We start from the raw sequence: 19,553 nt of genomic DNA, 5'->3' as shown, positions 1-19,553 counted from the left end.
GAAAAGCAGATGAACGGAAGTAAAGAACGGCAAAAAAGAAAGGTCATGTGAAAAATGTTTTATCTCAGCCATTTAACATTTCATAATATGTCGAAAGCAAAAAAAATGGGTGAAAGTTCGTACACCGGAACTTCGATTTTAATATTCCACTGAGCAGCAGCAGACGACGACGACAGAATGAAAACTTGTTCAGCGGTACTTTAGCAATTGTTCAAATAATCTACCAGAATTCAATTCTTTAATAATCGGTGAATGGAAATAACAAAGTTGACTTGGTAAAGAAGTGGCGGGCGAGCGAGGAGGCGTAAAGCACGAGATGTAAGCGCCGCTCTAACCGGCTGGGAACGTGATATTTCTCTCTAATGTTCATGCGCTGAATGCCAATGAACACTTTGGCATCGACGACGGCGGCGGCTATGTTGGCAGTAACCATTTCCCAACTGCCATACTTAACTCTCTCTCTCTCTCACTTTGTGCTTTCTATATTATTATAATTTCCAAAGCTTTTATCTTTTCCAAAGTTATCCTCCTACTTTTATCTACCTATCCTAGCAGTTTTCCTTCTAAACCTAGACTGTTATCAGTTTCTTCTCTTTTGTAAAACAAAACTCGCATTCTAAAAAAAAAAAATGCTTACTGCTTGTGTAAAGGAAAAATTTTTTGGATCATGCAGATTTTTAATGGGAAAAGTAGGTGCTGAATTTAGAAGAAGCTAACTATCTCCTCTAAAATCTCCTGCGCCTCGTATCGTAAACGATTTATTATCATTGGAAATGATCAGCATTGGCTGATTTCTGTCTTCCTACGGTTATGTTCTGCATTAGGATAACCGGCAGCTTTTGCATCATCTACGTTGTTTATTTTGATGTATTTCTAAACTTTGTCTAAATGTTATACGTATATTATAAGGATAGCAATAACATTAAATAACAAAAATAAAAATCCGTAGCTAATAGATCGATAAAGAAATCTCTCTTACCCTAATATGCAAAGGCACAACTTGCTGACTAAATTTTAGGCCAAGAAATTGAATAAAATAATTATTAAAAATGTGAATTTCTTAATTAACACTTTCAACCTAATTAAAACATAAATTATTAAAGCAAAAATAAACTACCTTTACCAAGAAGTAAACAAAAAAAGGTTGACGGAATCAAGATCAGCTGTCTTGGGTTTTTAACACTTGTAAAAAAAAAGATGGTAAAAACAGAGTAAACTTTAAAAACACTACCTGAGGTACGTCGACTCAGCTAAACTATTTATACAATACTCAAGTTGGAATGAAATGCAGGAGCTGGAAGGAAGAAATAAAATGGTTAGGGAAGAAAGATTAATAATATTAAAAGTAATTTTATTCATTTCATACTAATTATGCAAATTCAGCTTTGGATTTAGGGAAAATGTTAAAATAATTTTAACTTTTCTCTCTTGAATAATAAGCCTAGTTTTTAATTAGGATCTTACAGTTAGGATGTTGTGGGGAGAAAACAAAATCTGTAGATTAAAGAATCTCAAGATTCAAGAGTTATGAGAGGGATTGGATTTTTGGTACTGACCTCCACGTGATCCTATTGGGGAAATTTAGCAATTCTAGTAATTATTGGTGTACTCGTTAGACTGGGTTTTAGAATCATCCAATAGTAACGTGGGCTAGTCTTGGTTCTATACTTGCGAGCCCCAAATGATTGTGTTTGCAGAGTGTGGGTTCAAAGTTATTTATTTTTTGCGTTTATTGGTGCTACAATCAGAGCGTTGGCAGTTTAAGTAACTACGATAGAAGTGATTGGTAGATACAGACGAGTGGAGAAGTTACTCAGTGGAGTAACACTCCAAAACATTAGACTATTAGTCCTTTCTTTTCACTTGAGAGGAGATCACGAAGGCCACTGCCTCTTAAGGCGTCTTGTTGGTTTGTCAGGAAGAGTTCTTGAAGAAAGATTTTGGGCTAGTGGATTTGCGAGAGATTGCAGGTTAAAATGAAGTTTCCTGTATCTTGTTTTAGCAACTTGTGGTGACAAAAGGAATGTTAAGGGTCAGTGTGAATAGTTAGGTTGGAGACATAACATAAAATGGAGCGTTTACAATAGTTCGAAGTATTTTACATTAGAGAGATTGAATCCTTTGGAGATTGGAGCGTTTGGTTGAACCCCACAGCTCTATACCATACGCCCAGATGGGTTTTAAAATAGAAGCATAAATCTGTCTTTTGTTGTCTAGAGAGAGTTTTGATCTATCGTCTAAGTCTTTTAAACTGTCTGTTTAGTTCTTTATGTTCTTATAAGTCTAGTGTTGGGGGTGTGTTCAAAGTTAAATACTAAAATACTAAATTCCCAACATTTTATGGAATAGACAGAGCGAAATAATATGGAAGAATTTAAAAAATAAAAATGTAATGGTCTCACGAGAAAACGAGCTAGGTTTTAAGGAATGTCGGTGTGTTACTCACGGAATATAAAACTTTTTATTATTATTATTATTATTAGAAAAAGCTTCTTAAGTTGGAAGTTTCGATTTTCAGTTATATTAGGAAGAAATAAGGAGTTTTAGGAGCAGTGATCAGTAATCTTATACCTCCTATGGAACACAAAATTCAATCTTTGATTCCGTCTGTTCCATGATGACTGAAGGGTTATATCCAAGCTTCAGGATTTTCTAGGACTTTTATTCTCGCAAAGTGTACCGTACTATGATTGGAATAGGTATTTTTGATCCGCCTCAAGAGCCCAATCATTTCTATTACACCTGAAAATGGTGAAACTATTTATCCAGTTAAATTCTAGGATAAGTGGGAAGCCGGCTGCCAGGAATGTCCACTTCCTGTACTAACACACATTTTTCCTTTCAAGTCCTTCCTAAGAAAGAAGACTCCCTCAACCAAAAATAAAAAAAAAAAACTGGGATGATTCTAGGTATGTTCACCTAGACAACTACCAAGCCCCGGGAAGAGTAGGAAACCCGACTCAGAGATAACTAATTCCTAACGCCAACCCTCAGAGAAGATATTATCCTCCACCATCTCAACGGTTACGCGCATCCTGTTGAATGTCTTGAGTAACATTAAGGAAAAAAAGGCACCTTTTTTTTTTCTTTTGTATTCTTTCTTCTCAAAAAAGGAGACTGTGGCATCTAGAATGCGATGAAGATGTTCAACAGTTGGAGTACATTTGCCTGGATATAAACTAAAGGTCCCGTAGGATACCTTTTTTTTTTTATTATTATTAAGGATATTTGGAGAAATGTCTTGACTGAACATCCTAATGCAGACTCAAAACATTAAACATGGAATTTAATCAGCTGGTTCCTTTATTGACGTAATAGAAAAATTACCCAGTGACGGTACTTCTTTTAAAAGATCTCTTCCACAATTCATTCATCTTTAAACCAATCCTAACACGCCGTTAATAGAATTTTGCTTATGTACCATAATTAGAAAATATTTTGTAACCATCACGTATAAATATGATATTCAAAATGCAACGAATTTAAAGACACTAAACGATGAAGACTGGGTTAATCTGGTGAAGTATACCAAGTCAGCACCGGAAATATAGATATTTTTTTTGAGCAGGAGTTTAATTAATTTCTAAAAAAAAGTAGTGATGTGTCAAATTTTGTTTAAACAATAATAAAGTTGGACCAACTTAACTTTTCTCATGAAACTTTCTGAAAATAAAGTTTGTTGCCCGAAATTTATTTTTGATTCTCTATTTGTTACCCCAACGAGTCAGGCTTTATTTTGTTAGGCAGCCGGAAGTTTAAAGTTGAAGTTCATATATTTGAAGAAGAATTAATTATAAATTGGCGAATCTATTAGCCAACCCATTCTACGAGACCACTCAATGTTATCATCAAAAACATTATCCTTTATCAAACAACTGTCTCAAGAAACAAGTAATATTGTGTCAGTCAACAATCAAAGCCAGTTTAATACGCATTCTCAGTCAGTCAGTGTTAAAATAATTCCAACTTCCCCATTGTGTTGCTTTGTCTAAATAATAACAATAAGATGCCATTTCCCTTTTGCGATGAAATATTTACATTTGCAAATTAATTAATCTAAAATAAGGTCTTACTAGGATTCACTATGAAAAATTAATTTCATAGAATGAGGCTGAAAATGATATTTTGGTTCTTCAAAACTTGCGAGGATTTGGTTACGGTTTTAAAGTTTTACCATCCACTGAGGAGCGTTTTTTTTTTTTTTTGCGGGCCCGTGATTTCCATCGTTCAAGCGGAATACATCTTCCCCGAGAGAGTGGTGAAGGTTGTCCGGCACCAGGAAGCAGTGATCCTCGAATTACCAACTCCTCGCTTAACCTTGAAGTTTCTCTGGTAAGCGTGAATAGTTTTTAGCAGTCTATGCGAGAAAATTCCCTACTTATTTATATTTAGGGGGAATGAATTTGAGTAGAGAGTTTTATTTTGCTATAAAGGGTATAGATTATCTCTAACTGTCGGCTTCAAAAGCTTCTCCTAAAACTTCGCAGGACATTGGAAGTATAGTCGATCACATAGCACCCTATTGAACCAATACACTGTTACAATCATTATGGCTCAAATCCAAGTCAAGGTGTTTATCAAATATTCCTACTTACGGGTCGAATACTCAAAACCATAATGAAACAGTCATATAACAGAACAAATTTTAATTTAAAGTCCTCCAAGATGAGATATTTATATTAAATTATAAAACACTTTCTCTTTGATTAAATCGAAGTTAACGAAGTTACTTCAATAAATACTTAAATAACTTCAAAGCTTAAGAGAATTTGTTTCTCTAATTTATCCTTTGACCAGAGTCTTTTTGTCCAAATCAGAGAGAGTGTATCTAAATCTCTCTTTTAAAAGAAAAACTTTAAATTCTCTTTAAACTTGTTTAGTTGTTTCAATAATAATCTATCTATTCCTTAATCTGGGGACTAATGGGAGCATCCCCACCAGTTCCACTATCAAGTCTAATTGTTCCCTAAATTCGTTTTTCTTTTTATTAATTCAAAATAAAGAAAAAACACTTTTCCCAAAACTTCTACAAGAGTATTAATGAAAGTTTTTCCGCATTTTTCTCTTCAAGTTCTTCTTTCACTAGCTATTTCCATTAAATAAAATAATCTATCCTCTTAGTTTGTGTGGAAAACTCATTTTCTTTTTCAGCAGTTCCATTTTCTGTTACACTTCCTTTCTTCTCGAGTTATACTCGTAGAAGGCTCCATATTCTCGTCAACCTTTTTCACTGGAGCTTTATGCTTCATTTCTTGCAGATTTTTGCTGTAGTCCTAACTTTGCTCAGCTTATGGAACAAGTTAGATTAACTATTATTATTACTTTATTAGTTGGATTTAACCTTCTCGAATTATGGGTATTTATATCTATCGTAGACGCTTAATTCTTTTTTACTCGTCGTCCGAGACTATTGAGTACCTACTGAGAGATCTATAACAATTTTCCATTAACGTGATCAAAGTACTTAAATTGAGTTTTCTCAAGAAAAATGAGATTTTAGACCATCTTAGATAGCGGAAATAATAAATTCAGGCATTTAACTACGCTATCTACAACGCTTTCCTATCGGAAAATCAAAGGACATTTAAAAAAAAAAGTGTACAGACATCTATCTACAACATGTACCTATTTTCTCATCCTTAAATCATACCACTGAGGCTCAACTTTTTTTTTTAAGAATAAAGTTGTTCTAGGATATTCCTTTCCGCCCTCATTATTCTGTGAAAGAAAACAGGATTTCTGCAAGGAAATAATATTCTGGATTCTATTTTATACACAACTAGCGCTGTTCATCTTTCTCCAATAACCTAATACAGTAACAATGATGCTGCAATGCACTCTCTTCCCGTCGCGATCCCTATCTCGATCAATGCACCTTCCAGAACATCGTGTCATTAACAGAACGGAATAACCAGGGATAATTTAATTACACCGCTTATACACGTCGGCACTCCTTTTGTTCTGGTGTTCGAATAAATAATAAAGTTGCTCTATCCATTTCTGGCAGAGTACGCTACCTTAGGTTACGATAAACAAAAGACAAACTTAGAATTCATGTACCAGACTGGAAATAAAGAAAAGTGACTAACTTTGAATCGCACACTTTCAAGAGTTCTTGGATAGACGATTTGAACTTACATAATAAAAACAAACTTACTTTTTTTCTCTGACCTAAGAATAATAATAAAAAAAAAGGTCTAGGGTTCCGTTAAGCATTCTAAACTATACGGAATCCCAAAAATTACCAATACTCCTACATAATGACCTGATCATTTCCTTTTAAATCCGAACTGATGAAATTCGGCTGTCTAAGATTGTGTAATATCTTTATTCTATCATCCCAAATCCTCTTCTAAGCCAAGCTTCCAAGCCCAACCGTACCTAATACTCCGGCTAGACGACTGAAGCGCCAGTGGCCTCCATCTATTTTTAACTAATTCCATCGCCATGAAGTGATATCCCTGGATACAAAAATGTCACAAGTCACTCACATCATTTTATTCCAAAGATAGATAAAAGATTAGATAGATAAAAAGACCATAAATGAAACAATTTCCAAGAAGAATCCATTTCATAGTAGAGCTTTCCACATTTTCACTTCTTTTACAAACTTTTTTTATACGTCACTAGTTGACGCCAAAAAAAAAACTTTTCTAAAAGATCCACCCAAAAAGCTTTTAAGTTCACTTTCAAAAGAGGATATAGAAATAGATTTAATACTAAGTGCTCTAGGGTATTAAACGGGATAAAGCACTGATGAGCTGTACACTATGCGACTATATCGGCGGCGATATATGGCCGAAATATATAAAAGGAAAATCTGCTATATAAAAAAAATTGAAAAAGCGTCAAGCTTGATATAGTTGAGTGGAGTCCATTTGCAATAAAAGAAGTCATTCTGCTGGTTGATGCACGATCAAGCTTCGTATTATATATATATATATATATGTGTGTAATACATATTACAAAGCTGGAGGATTTGGTTCAATGCTTATCGCGCCAATATGAAGAGGATCCTCTTTTTTATCGATAAAACTAGGAGTTTCCATTTTAAGACTCACTTTCGGGGTAAAGCAATTTAATTTAAAAAGAAAAAAAAATCGATAAAGCATTTTTGTTGTCTAATCTTGCATCATAAAGCTTTCAAACAGCTTACACATAATGACGAAGCTTATTATAGAAGCTTCCGGCTCATTTCATTTTCAAATTCGTATTAGTTCTAAAATATAGTTATAAAATAGTTTCCTTAGTTTGTGTGTTAAAGCCAGTAAATTTTACCATCACCATAAAGCACAAGTCTGTTAAGTTAGTGTGTTCCAACAAAAAAAAACGCGTACCATTTCCGAAACAATTGTTTGAGAAACGTTTTTTCATCGTTTTAAATCTACCTCACAAATTGTAACAATATGTTGGGTAAACATTATAATTTAAGCCCCCTAGACAAAACTATTTTAGCTAGACGAAGTGATTATAATAGAAACAGAATCTGTGACAGATAAAAAAGCAAAAAAGAAAAACAAACTAAATCCCCTGTAAAGTGGGGGGGAGGGAAATGATTTAAACAGGAAACGCCCATCAAAACCACATTAGGTATACCACATTTTCATACCATTCTAAAAAAAAAACCGGCTAAAATAATACCCACAACGTTCCAACATCTGAACATACCATTCTAGTACGGAGATGACGTTCTAAAACTTACCGTTTACCACAATTTACATTGTTACTTACTCAACTACGTCATTGTTTTTCTGGTTTTGTTAACAAAAGAAAAGAAAAAAAGAGACTACAAAAATTAATTTTTCAGCATGAACAAAACGGTCTTACATTCTTCTTTTAGAGAAACATGCAACAAATAAAAAAAAATACGTTTACAGGAAATAATTAAAAAGATAAACACTTTTTATAAAGATATCCTACCCTTTCTTATAGATTAAAAATGGAAAAAAGAAGGATGTATATGCAAGGATGTATGGTATTAAACTTCTGTGTAGCTGAAACAGGAAAAGAACCCAAAAAAAATTAAAAATTAAATAGAATTTCCTCAGTCGTAACACGCGTATATAAAATCCCTTAACGACTTCGGGACTTACACCCACCATTAGAGCAACAATAATCCAGTTCGGTGTAAAGGATTTCAACTTCACTTATGTTCCCGTCACTTACTATCCTTCCAGACTGGAAAAAATTGAACCAGATTTTCCACATTTTACCTGAATGAACTTGCCTTATTATAAACAGGTAACAATTAGAAAAATTGTAGTTCAGATTTTTTTGTTTTTAACTAATTTTTCCCCCACAAAGGTAATTATTTTAATAAATCATCAGATTATGCGATAAAATCTATTTAAACCTAACCAATTTTTTTTTATAAGGCGATTACATTTAATGAAATCTATAATTCTACCCATAAATATTAGTCAGTAAACATCTTGTTAAATTGATTGTTAGTTCAATGATGGATATTATCTAGTCAAGAGTAGGCGCCCTTATAGTTAAAAGACATGGGAATCGAATGCTAGACTGCACCCAGGCCTTTGTTATTCCCTCTGTATTATATGGGAACCAGGTTTTTGATTACCGTAATGAATTTGTGAAGGTACATAGGAGCTCTTGAATCATTATAATTAAAGTTTGAAAATGAATGAATTTATAAATTACAGGTATTAGTTATTTGTTATTAACTATGTAATTTGTGCTCACTTAAAGGCGAATTTAAGTCTGAAATTTCGTTTTAACTCCGTAATTCAAATCAAGGCAGTAATAGAACGACTCTAACTTTACCTTTTTTTTCATTTTAATATGCGAGTGAATGTGATGATTATTCAGAATCACAAGAATAATTTGGAATAGAGTTAAAATGTAGTGCCTTTTTAATACTAACTATGATGATGGGATACACATCTTTTATTATTCTAACAGAAAAATATTTCTGAGTGATGATAAAAGACCAGCGCAAGGGTCAGTGACATATAATACATTCTAAAAGTTATGATTCTAGAAGTATGAATGATAAGTTGGGTACTAGCTGATTTGAGTACCTTTTGGCGTTTAATCAACCCTTATATTTAACTTTTAAAACTGTAAGTTTTTGTTAAGGAGTTATAAAAAGGTACCCCACCCAGATGTAACCCAAAATATATATTTGGTTCGATTAGAAACAGGAACTATTCTTATTAAAATTACCCTTCTTCCAACTTATTTAACACTTTAAAAATAAGAATTATTTTAATGTGGTCCTAGGTGAAATATTCATAACCCGATCTAGTCGACAGGCAAAAGATTTGCCCACCCTTGAAGGGTGATACAGGAAGCATTTTATTTAACAGTGAAATGTAAAAAATAATAACAATACGCAGAATATTCGAGTTCAAATAACGTTAAAAGCAGGCCTTATAAGGATAAGTGCAATAAGAAAGCAAGTAGAGACTAACACACTTCAAAAATAAATGAGAGCTAATGTTCATTTAATGAATGCACCCCCTCGAAATGAACAAAAAAAAAGCGCAGAAATGGAAAAGAAAAGTACGTATGTGAAGGAAATGAAAAACGGCAAGATAACTTGGGGAGAGTTCAAAGCGGGGACAAAAATAAAATGAGATAAAAAGATTATTTCTGAATGGAGATAAAATTCTTGAAGAGTCTGTGAATTGTTTCCTCTTTTCTCTTTCTTTCTATTTTAGGACCCTGAGTTTTACTTTCGCTTTTCACAGCATCCTTCTATTGCTGTTTCCTTTTTTTCCTTCACGTGAAGAAACTGCTTTCAAGATCACCATATCTTCTACCAATACTTCCGTTGACGTATTGCACTGTTTTTCTTTTTATGTCTCAGCATAAGTAGTGATTAAGATGTTAGCTTCAGTAGGAATATCAGCAGTGTATGGTAATCAAGGAGTGTATGCTGCCTTATGGAACTCCAGCGAAGATAGGTTTATTTGGCGAACATTCACAGCTCACTCTTACTTTAAAATGTCAATTGGTTAAATAAGGGTCGGAGGTTTAAAAAATAAGCTGTAGGGAGGAATTCTTTAAGCATGTAAAGAAGCTTAAGCCCTACACCTTATCAAAGGTCTCGGCAGAAAGATAATCCGAAAAGTATATCTTATTAACTACTAATGCAGAGGAGATGCCCAGTTAGAGAAGTAAAATCTAAAGAAACCATAATAGCCATTACCAAGATAATCTCAAAAAGGTAAAATCTCCCCTAGTAGAGTGCTACTTTAGGATGAGGGATTTTGAGAGCTAAATTAAGATGGAATTCGGAAAGCAATTCGTAATAGAATAGAATGAAAATTACTCTTTTCTCGGAAATTTTTAAAGACCAGTTCAATATATCTAAATATTGAAACTCAATTGAAAAGTGAATTATTTATACAGAATAAAGATTCCAACACATAGAATTGATGTTCCACAATTTCCCACTATTGGGAAAGTGTGTATTTACTTCTTTCTCTCTGTTTAAAAATTCAAACCTTATTTTTCCATTCAAGTTCCCATATTAGATAAATAGAAAATTCTTTTATAGGAACTCTTTAAAGAGAGAAAAATGAGGAAGAGAGTGTGAAAAAAGAAGCAGGGAGTTTTCACCCTGTTTTCCTGGATGGGCCACAACAAGATCTGTCAGCCCATTTCCATTTAACAAATGCAAATGGAAAATAGAAGGTTATTTGGATTTATTTCCGGTCCTAGTGCCGGTAAAAAAAAGAAGAAAATTCTCTGAAATAAACTAAAGCAAAAGTACATCATTAATTTTATTTATTTGAATTGGCTGTGATTTTGCTACATGACTGTGCATATATAATAAATATTATATATTGAGCACGAATATCTCATATTGCAAACCATTATTGAATATTCGAATTGCTAAAAATATTGAAATTACATACATTTTAAACAGTTTTTCATAATAAATGGTGGAGAGAATTGTCTTAAAAAAATATTTCCTGGAGTACATATTTCTGAAAAAGTTATATACCATTATATACGAGTACAGTGTCGAACAAAAGTCTACATACACCACAATATTTCGGGAATTTTCAAAATAAAGAATTATTAGAGTGAAAATGTGATTTAAACATTTGTAACTATTGTTACTAAATATATATATGAGAGATGAAAAGACCTCTGCCATCTCCCATTGCACATAAATAAAAAGATCGGAGTTCATGCCTGAACAAAAGTCCACATACACTATTGATAAATTCAATTTTGTAATAAATACTTACTAGTTAGGGTGGGTAAATCTTAATATTTACAAATTTATTAGTTATAGTTGGAACGTGAATATAGGCGGATCTGAGTTAGTTAAGAATTTATTATTATTTAAAATGGTTCACCATAGAAAGGAAATTCCTGTGTCAATACGCAGATTAATAGTTAAATTAAATAATCAAGGATTTAGATATCGTAACATAGCAAACATTATTCAAAGAAACCACGCGAGATATCCTTTCCGACCGAGATAAAAGACAAATTTTCAGGGTGTATGCAGACTTTTGTTCGGCACTGTACGTCATATCTTACGTCAACCTAAATAATTATCCGCCCCATTTGGGCGGATATTGGTCTAGTGGGTGTAAAGCGCAGATTTCAAAAGTTGGGGGGGGGCCACCCACACTTATCTGTAGCTACTTTTTATTTATTAGAAAAAATAATGATAATAACATCAGTAAAGTATTAGCTTCCGCCCACTGTCACCTAGATTAGCCCTAATTAGGTCGCCTTTTAAAAACCGTATGGTCAGAGAACAAGCGGAACTATAGATGAAGCAAGTTACGTCCATAAGAAATTACTGTTCTGATAAAAGTTACTGGGATCTACAAGAATGTAGGTACATAAGTAGTTTAAAAGACAATCGTAAGAGGCACAAATCGTACATAACACACATCAAAAACAAATAATTACTTTTCCTTGATTCCAGGGTCACCTCATTAAAAATTTGATGTTACCTATGATTTACAACATAGTATGCAACTTGCTGTACCGCACGACTATTGGCGTCCAACGCTCAGACGCAATACATTTACTTAATTACTGCCCTACTATTGAATTAAATGTCTATTAATTTGGAAATTGACTAATCAAATTCAGCTCTGGATTGTACTGCTACTTGGAAACGGCAGTATACAATCCAAATACTGGAACAGAATATTGAAATCGTAAAAAATCTATAAATGTATGAGCGGAGGAGTTTTCTTTTTCTTTTAATTTTTTTAATTCAATTAATAATGCTAATTAACTTTTAAAATTCATAATTATAAAATTAATTTAATTCAAACGAGTCAAAAAAGATTATTCCCATAGGAATTTGTTACTACAAGCAATAATTTAATTGAATTTTAATTAATGACTAATGAAAAATTAATAAAATAAAAACCAGTGGTTTGTAACACATAACGTTACGTACGAAGTTTATTAATTAGGCAAAATTAATTACGGAAATAAATAATACATCAATAAATTTTATTGGTTATTAAATATTATAAGTAAAGCAATTGATGTTTGTGCTTTGCAAATACTGATTTAATTTTTTTGGAAATTAGGGTCAAAGTAATGAAAATTTTGTAATTAGTATTGTCCATAAGTCCGTCATAGGATTGTGTTGTTTCCTTTTTTTATAATAATCTTATTTCCGGGATCATTACACGCTGTTGAGGATTTAATTGCGTCATAGCAATTAAAAAAAAAAAGGAGAGCTTTTCCTTAATTTGTAGTTATCTAGTCGTACATGACTCACTTAACTCTTATCTTCTCTTTTACTCATCTTGTAAAGAAAGTAATTTATTGAGATATGAGTCGAAATGTTTCAGCAGATTGATTAAGAAGAGTACGCGTTTGGGTGTTCTTTGATTACCACCTTAGAACTTTATTAAATCACAATTTTCTTGGCACTTTCTTCCCTGAATTGTCAACGTTAAATTTTCTGGAATTTAGTTCCTATTAGCCGGAAATAGTCCGTCTGAATTGTGAATGCTTTCCTGTGAACAGAACAGTTAACTGCTCAACACCCCTTTAAGACCAGTGGTATGTTACTCGAAAAGCATCTATCAAAAACTGCTGCGAATCTAAGATGCAAAAATATGTGACTTCGGCATAACTCCAGACAATAAGATGGCCGAGCGATTAGAGGCTGAGACCCCCCCTTAATGCTTAGATGTATTGTGGAACTGGTTTCGAATTTTCTTTCATTCAGCAAGGTACTTAGCTATTTTTGGGGGGAACCATTCTCTGAAATGAATTGAATTCCACTTTTCAGCAAAAAAATTAAGCTTTTAAAGCTAAAGAAATACAAGAGCTTTTCCTCTGAAAAAGCTAAAACAAAATACATTTGAACTGATGAATTTAAAAATCAGAAAACTAAATAAAATGAACGTCATAAACTTGGTTTCCTGGATTTTCCAGCATCAAAAAAAAAGAAAGAAGAGATGTGTTAACATCTTATTGAGAGAAAATAACATAAAAAAAAAGAAAAAGTTTTTCACTTGAGATATGGAGCCTTTTCTTGTGAAATGATGAAGGGTTTGCCTCAGGAAAATTCTTCCAACACTTTTTTCTTATAACGGGCAGAAGAGTATAAGCTAATATTTGGTGCTTTTCTAGTAGACCCAACTTTCCCACCCGCCAACATAGAACCCATCCAATGTACACTCTAATCCAGAAACCTTTTACAGTCTACCCACACACATACTATCACAAACATGTTTCTTGTGTCCACTATGGCGGCCCAAACCCACCGGGAGCGAACACTTCTACCACCACTAGTTATATTCTGGGAAATAAAGTAAAAACACGTTTTCCACCTCAAGCTTTCCTCCTCCTCCTGCCGAGGAGCTGGCTGTCTCTTAATTAAATTCCTACCAAATTGTTTTTACTCGTCAGTACCTATATCCAAGGATACCTAAACTGGGAACGGGGTGGAAACAAGTGACAGAGTAACCGAGATTAACACGTTTTGATTGGATGTCATGCCCAGGACTTGCTTCCCCCCCCCCCGGACAGCAAAATTTATAAACTTAACTCTCGAATCCTGGTCATTTAATTCATTCTATATTTATTGCAGTTGTTCCTGACGCTACTTTCTGAAAAAATGACTTCAACCAATATGGATTTATGGAATAGTGAACGTGAAGTACCGCTAAGCCAATCTTCATCGAATCCAATTCTTAGAATACAATTTAACTCCAATTAAAATCCTATAAAACGTTCAAGATTTAGGGTTACTCTTGGCTTGTTTGGATCAATTGGGTACATCAGTGTGCTGCATACTTTTCTTCTAAACACTCTGAGAACATAAGATGAAAACTGAGCTTCACAAAACCCCTAACCTCCATGGCTTCTCAGACGGAGACTTTTTCAGTATAGAAGATCCTTTAAAAAAGCGTTTATTTGCTTTCAGGTAGCTTTCGAAATGTACTCTGTGCACTTTTAAAATTGTGACGGTTAAAATTTATCGATTTCGAATGATCAACTATTTTATAATTTCATTGCAAGCCAGTTTTGTGGCTCTTAAGACCTGGCGTTCGTATGACTTTTTTTTTTTCAGAGGCCATTTTATAGTTAAATTTTATAGTTATTTGAACCATCAAGAAATTGAGGAAAGCTGGTCTTCTGAAAGCAGTCATCACGAGGGCTTGACACTGAAAAGCTTCGCCTTCCGCGTTGTCGTCATCTGATGACCTGCAGCTTTTAGAATCACTAGCGGCAATCTCATCCTCAAGCTTTATGATGTTCGAATTCTTTCTAATATTTCTTCTTCAGCAGCGAAACGTTTTATAATAAATCTCAGTACAAATTATACCAACTATAAGTTGGGGGGTTGACCCCACAAACCTTACATATTAGGGCAGAGTCCAAAGGTGTTATCCAAAACCCAGAAGACCATCCCACAAGAGATTAGACAGAATATCGATACTGAAAATACTTATTACTAACTTGTCAGTAAAAAAATGACCCTGACCCCATGGGAGAGGACACGTAGTTTTATGGACGAACACAATTTTTGATTTTTATATTTATCAATAATTGCAATCGATTATTTGGTTTTTCTTAGATTTAGTTTTCTGTAGATTGTAAATAATTATTATTTAATTACATAGTCTTTATTTATTAAAAATAAGAATATCAATAAAAATACACTTCTTTGTACACAAAATTATAAAGACACTGCCATGGTCAAAGACCGTCGGCGAAGTGGTTGCTACAAATTATTTTTACAATTAGTAATTTAACTAATTGTTAAGTACTATTCATTATTTTTGGTGACTGACTCATAGTTTCAGTAGGATGAACAAATTAATGCCCAGTTTCAGTCATGATAAACTTTATTATGCCGCGAGCTTTCGACCCCTAGGGACTAGGGTCATCTTCAGGGCTAATTTACAATATACTGTTTTACATCATTAGAGAGTTGGTGTGTCTTCTGTCTAGTCTAGTAGGATTCAGTCCATGAACAGACAAGACAGAAGACACACCAACTCTCTAATGATGTAAAACCGTATATTGTAAATTAGCCCTGAAGATGACCTAGTCCCTAGGGGTCGAAAGCTCGCGGCATAATAAAATAAAATGAAACTGGGCATTAATTTTTTCATCCTACTAATCGTTATGGTTAGGTCCTCGGTGAAAAGGCAGTTTTGGCATCCGAGAGTAATTACCTACTTCGGTGTGCTGTAATATCGTTAAATAATCGTTATAATGAACCCAGATGGTGGTTCTTGCACCCAAACGTTACCAATTTATCTACGAGTATCTACGGCAAGGCCACTTAGAGTATCAATACTCTACTTTGTACCATATTGGGATGCCTATTGTAAATGATTAAATGATCTATATGATGAGGGCTACATATGTTTAATGATCGCGTTTGTGTGCTTTCTTTTTTTTAAAAAAATGATAATAATAATTGAGAAACAAAAGAAGTAGAAAAAACAAACAAACTTGGGGAAAAAAGGAGTACTAATCACGAAAAAAATGTTTTTCATTTCAATTCAGACGGGAGAAAAAGGAACGAAAAAAAGAAGTAAGAGCAGAATGATAAGGGAAGAGTGGGGGGAAAAAAAAGCTTTAGGCTCCGTGCAAATGAGACTGTTATCTTTAAAGCGGATTAAAGCTGTGCAGAATAGACGCAACGTGGGATGGAGGTAAAAGAGGAGTTAGCGTAGAAGCAAAGCAACGTACTCTGGAAGGAGGCGGCCTCGCGCACAATACTGCAGAGGCTAGCTTTAACTAAAAACGGGGGTGGGAAGTGTGAAGAGCGTAGAGAAAGGAAATACAGTGCAAAGAAATAAATCCCAGAGAAATGATCGTCACTGGCGCTGAAAAACGGCCAGCGCGACAAAGCCTACGGTGGCCATACCTCGCTCCCACCAAAACAAACGAGTCCCAACTCCCAATGAATTAAAACAAAAAAAAAAAAGAGGAGAACCTCAGCCATTCCTATTATTTATTAAACGAAAATAACGTGAAGCTTGAATTTATAATCGTATTTTTAAGCTTTTTCTTTTTTTTTTTTTAAGCGATGGCAAAACTGTTTCGACAATTTGTGCGTCTAAACTGGAAAAAAAAAGTCAAATCCTTGTCAGCTATAAATATTCACGATGCATAAGTTTAAACTGAGACGGGTGAACCCCAACTTTGCACCTTTTGATTGTCGATAGCAAACAACCATACAAATTGTACACTTCAACCGACAAATTCTGTTGTAAAAACACAGCAAGCCACAATAAATGTTAAAAGATTGCAATAGTACTTGGCTTATTTAGCCACACCCTTTATATCAACATCTACCGTTGAGGTGATGTTGTTGTAGGGATAATGATACCCTTATTAGGAACATCCATTAAATATAATAATCAATAATTTGAGAAAATGGCCACAAAGTTAAAACTTAATATTATATTATGTAGTTTTCTTTTATAGTTTTCACGATTATTGAAAGTAACGCTAATTATACTTAAAAAATACTCATACCTGGTGCTCATACTCTTGTAGTGAAATTAAAGGAAAATCTTTTCTTACCTGTAACACATGAAAAACATAAAATTACATATTTATCACCATAAATTATTTAAAATAATCAAATGTAGTCTCAACTTATAACTAAAATCTTAAAATCAAACTATCAAGTGAAACAATTCGACCATTTTTTTTTGTATTATCTACTTCCGCTAGCAGAATCAGCAACAACCAAATAACTCATGGGTCAACAACAAGCGAAATAGTTGATAAGAAAATTTGTGCTAAGGACCGGGATCGGAAAAGATGAAAAGAGGATAGCTGTTTAAGGTGAAGATTTGCTTGCTTATCTCTTACATCGGTTGGGATGTCAGATGTGTAAATGCGAGAAAAGTAAAGGGACCCCTCTGCGAGTTACCAGTAGAGTTAACAAGGATAACAGAAGGACAAGGAGTCCTGAGCGTAGCACTAATTTACTCTTTCAATCAATGCCTAGTCTAATCATGAGAATCTCTTGAGTTCCCAGTTTGGCAGTTTATTGACAACAGAACACCTTACAAGTTTACACAAATCCGGAACAAATTTTCAACATTTGGAGAGAAGATAGTAAAATTTAAACAAATTTTTCGCCGTATGAAGCATCTTCAATATCAAAACTTTGGACAATTTGGTTAATATTCCGTAAATTCCATTTACTACAGAATACTGACAAACCAAATATCAAAGCAAACAATCAAAGCTATCCAAATTCGAATTTAAAAGAACGTTTCTGTCATTTTTTCTGTTATTTTATATTTAAAAAAGGTAAATATTTTTATTTTTAAAAAAGGTAAAGAATTGGGATGATACAATTTATAATTAAGTTTTAGTAAACTTAGGCAGAAAACAGAGATCAAAGACGAAAATGAAAAAGGAATGAACAAAATATTATTTTTTTTACACGCCCCCCGAACAAAAATAAAATCATGGTTAAACAAAAAATAAAAAAATCTCAAAGCTTTGTAAAATATATATTATTTTTAACTCTTTGTAAAGAAGATACTACAAATGTAAATACCTACTTTTCGGTATTTTCCACATCCTACATTCTATGTGGTCAAAATATAATTTTATTAAAAGCTCAAAAAGTAAAAGAAAATGGTAAATTCTGAATAAAAACTAATTCGTTTAATAATTTCATGATATCAGAAGCAAAAACATTAACAGAGCCTGATTTTGGGTGCAGCTGAATGTGGAACCTATGTACGTTCTAGTCTGACACATAATCTGAATTCAATTCAGACAAAACTCCTTTAACAGTGACGAAATAAAGACTACTGAGTAGATAGAAAGATGGAAAAAGCTTTCCCAGCATCAAAAGTCGACTTAACATTAAAGTCACCCCAAGAAAGAATAAAATCCAACTCTTCACCGCTGGAAAATTAAACACCAAGCAGAAGAAATTATAAAGCCAGAAAACTAAGAAAAACATTTTTCCCAGTAATGAATAATTCATTGGGAGGAAAAGCCGAGGGTAAAAGTAAAATGTTAAACGGAGTTGAAATTAGTGAGTTAATCGGGCTTTTTCTTTAAATTTGTTTTCCCAAATTAAAAATATTTTCATAAATTTTAATTTTCTCTCTGGCCGGCCATTTTCTTAAGAAAAATTATTGTAATCGGGCAAAAGTTTCGATTTGGACTTTTTATCGAAAATCTCTTTGCATTGATTATGCCAAAAATGGATTTTCGGTTGGTCTGTATGTACAGTCAGTCTATTTACAAATTACTATAATTTAAAATCGTCCAGTAGGACAGCTGTGAAATAAAGGTTGATCGTCAAAAAGAACTGCATGAAGTGAAATAAATAAAAACTCGGTCACAGGAAGTAAATAAAAAAGGGAGCCCAATAAAGGGATGTTTCATACACCCTTATTTTATTCCCTGTTGAGCAGTAAACGAATCACGTAATTAAATCAGTCGCTTAATCAAGTTCAGTCTCCTTTAAATGAAAAGTAGGGAGAAAATTCACATCCCAAATATGGGACAATTAGAGCCGGATATAGGTTGGTCTCAATTCGCTCAGGATCAATACTTGTGATTGTAGTAATTAGCTCTGGATGAGCCTTTTGTATTCTCTAAATCGCCAATCAGCATTGAATCATTCAAATATAACAATTACACTAAATTAATCAAAAAAAGGCAAGCAACATTCAGCTTTACGACGATAATTTTAAAATGATTCAAAGCTCACGTAATTTTTAATTATTTTTGTTAATTTTACTAATGTACTCGTACATTTATATTTTAACAGAATCATTCAATCTCGTGTTCATGCAAAACATTTATTAAAATTACCCATTTTAGTGCAGATAAATATTTTAATCATAAAGCTGGCATATGATGAAAAAAATAACTAATAAATTCTGCGCTAATAATTGCGACTTCTAACTATTACTATTATTTTAAATTAGTTTTCAACGTTTGACCAGCATCGCTGGTTTATGGACTAAATTAGGGTCTTGTCCTATATCTAGAAGTAAAATTAATAATTAAGTAAAAAGTAAGTAAAGTAATTGCCTACTTTTTCAGGCAAGCTTTGCGTTCAACTACCAATTAGGTGT

General features: G+C 33.3%; 1 protein-coding gene across 4 annotated transcripts in view; it reads right to left on the bottom strand.

Moving 5' to 3' along the window:
* The window catches only part of sif (guanine nucleotide exchange factor still life), a 487,274-nt gene that overhangs the window by 265,992 nt on the left and 201,729 nt on the right, over positions 1 to 19,553 (bottom strand). The gene's annotated exons all lie outside the window — the stretch shown is intronic.

This window comes from Rhodnius prolixus, unplaced genomic scaffold (assembly GCF_049639745.1).
Source record: "Rhodnius prolixus isolate KJV_2025 unplaced genomic scaffold, Rpr scaffold_3, whole genome shotgun sequence".
In the NCBI taxonomy this organism is placed as follows: domain Eukaryota; kingdom Metazoa; phylum Arthropoda; class Insecta; order Hemiptera; family Reduviidae; genus Rhodnius; species Rhodnius prolixus.
This window is presented reverse-complemented; position numbering and strand designations above follow the sequence as displayed.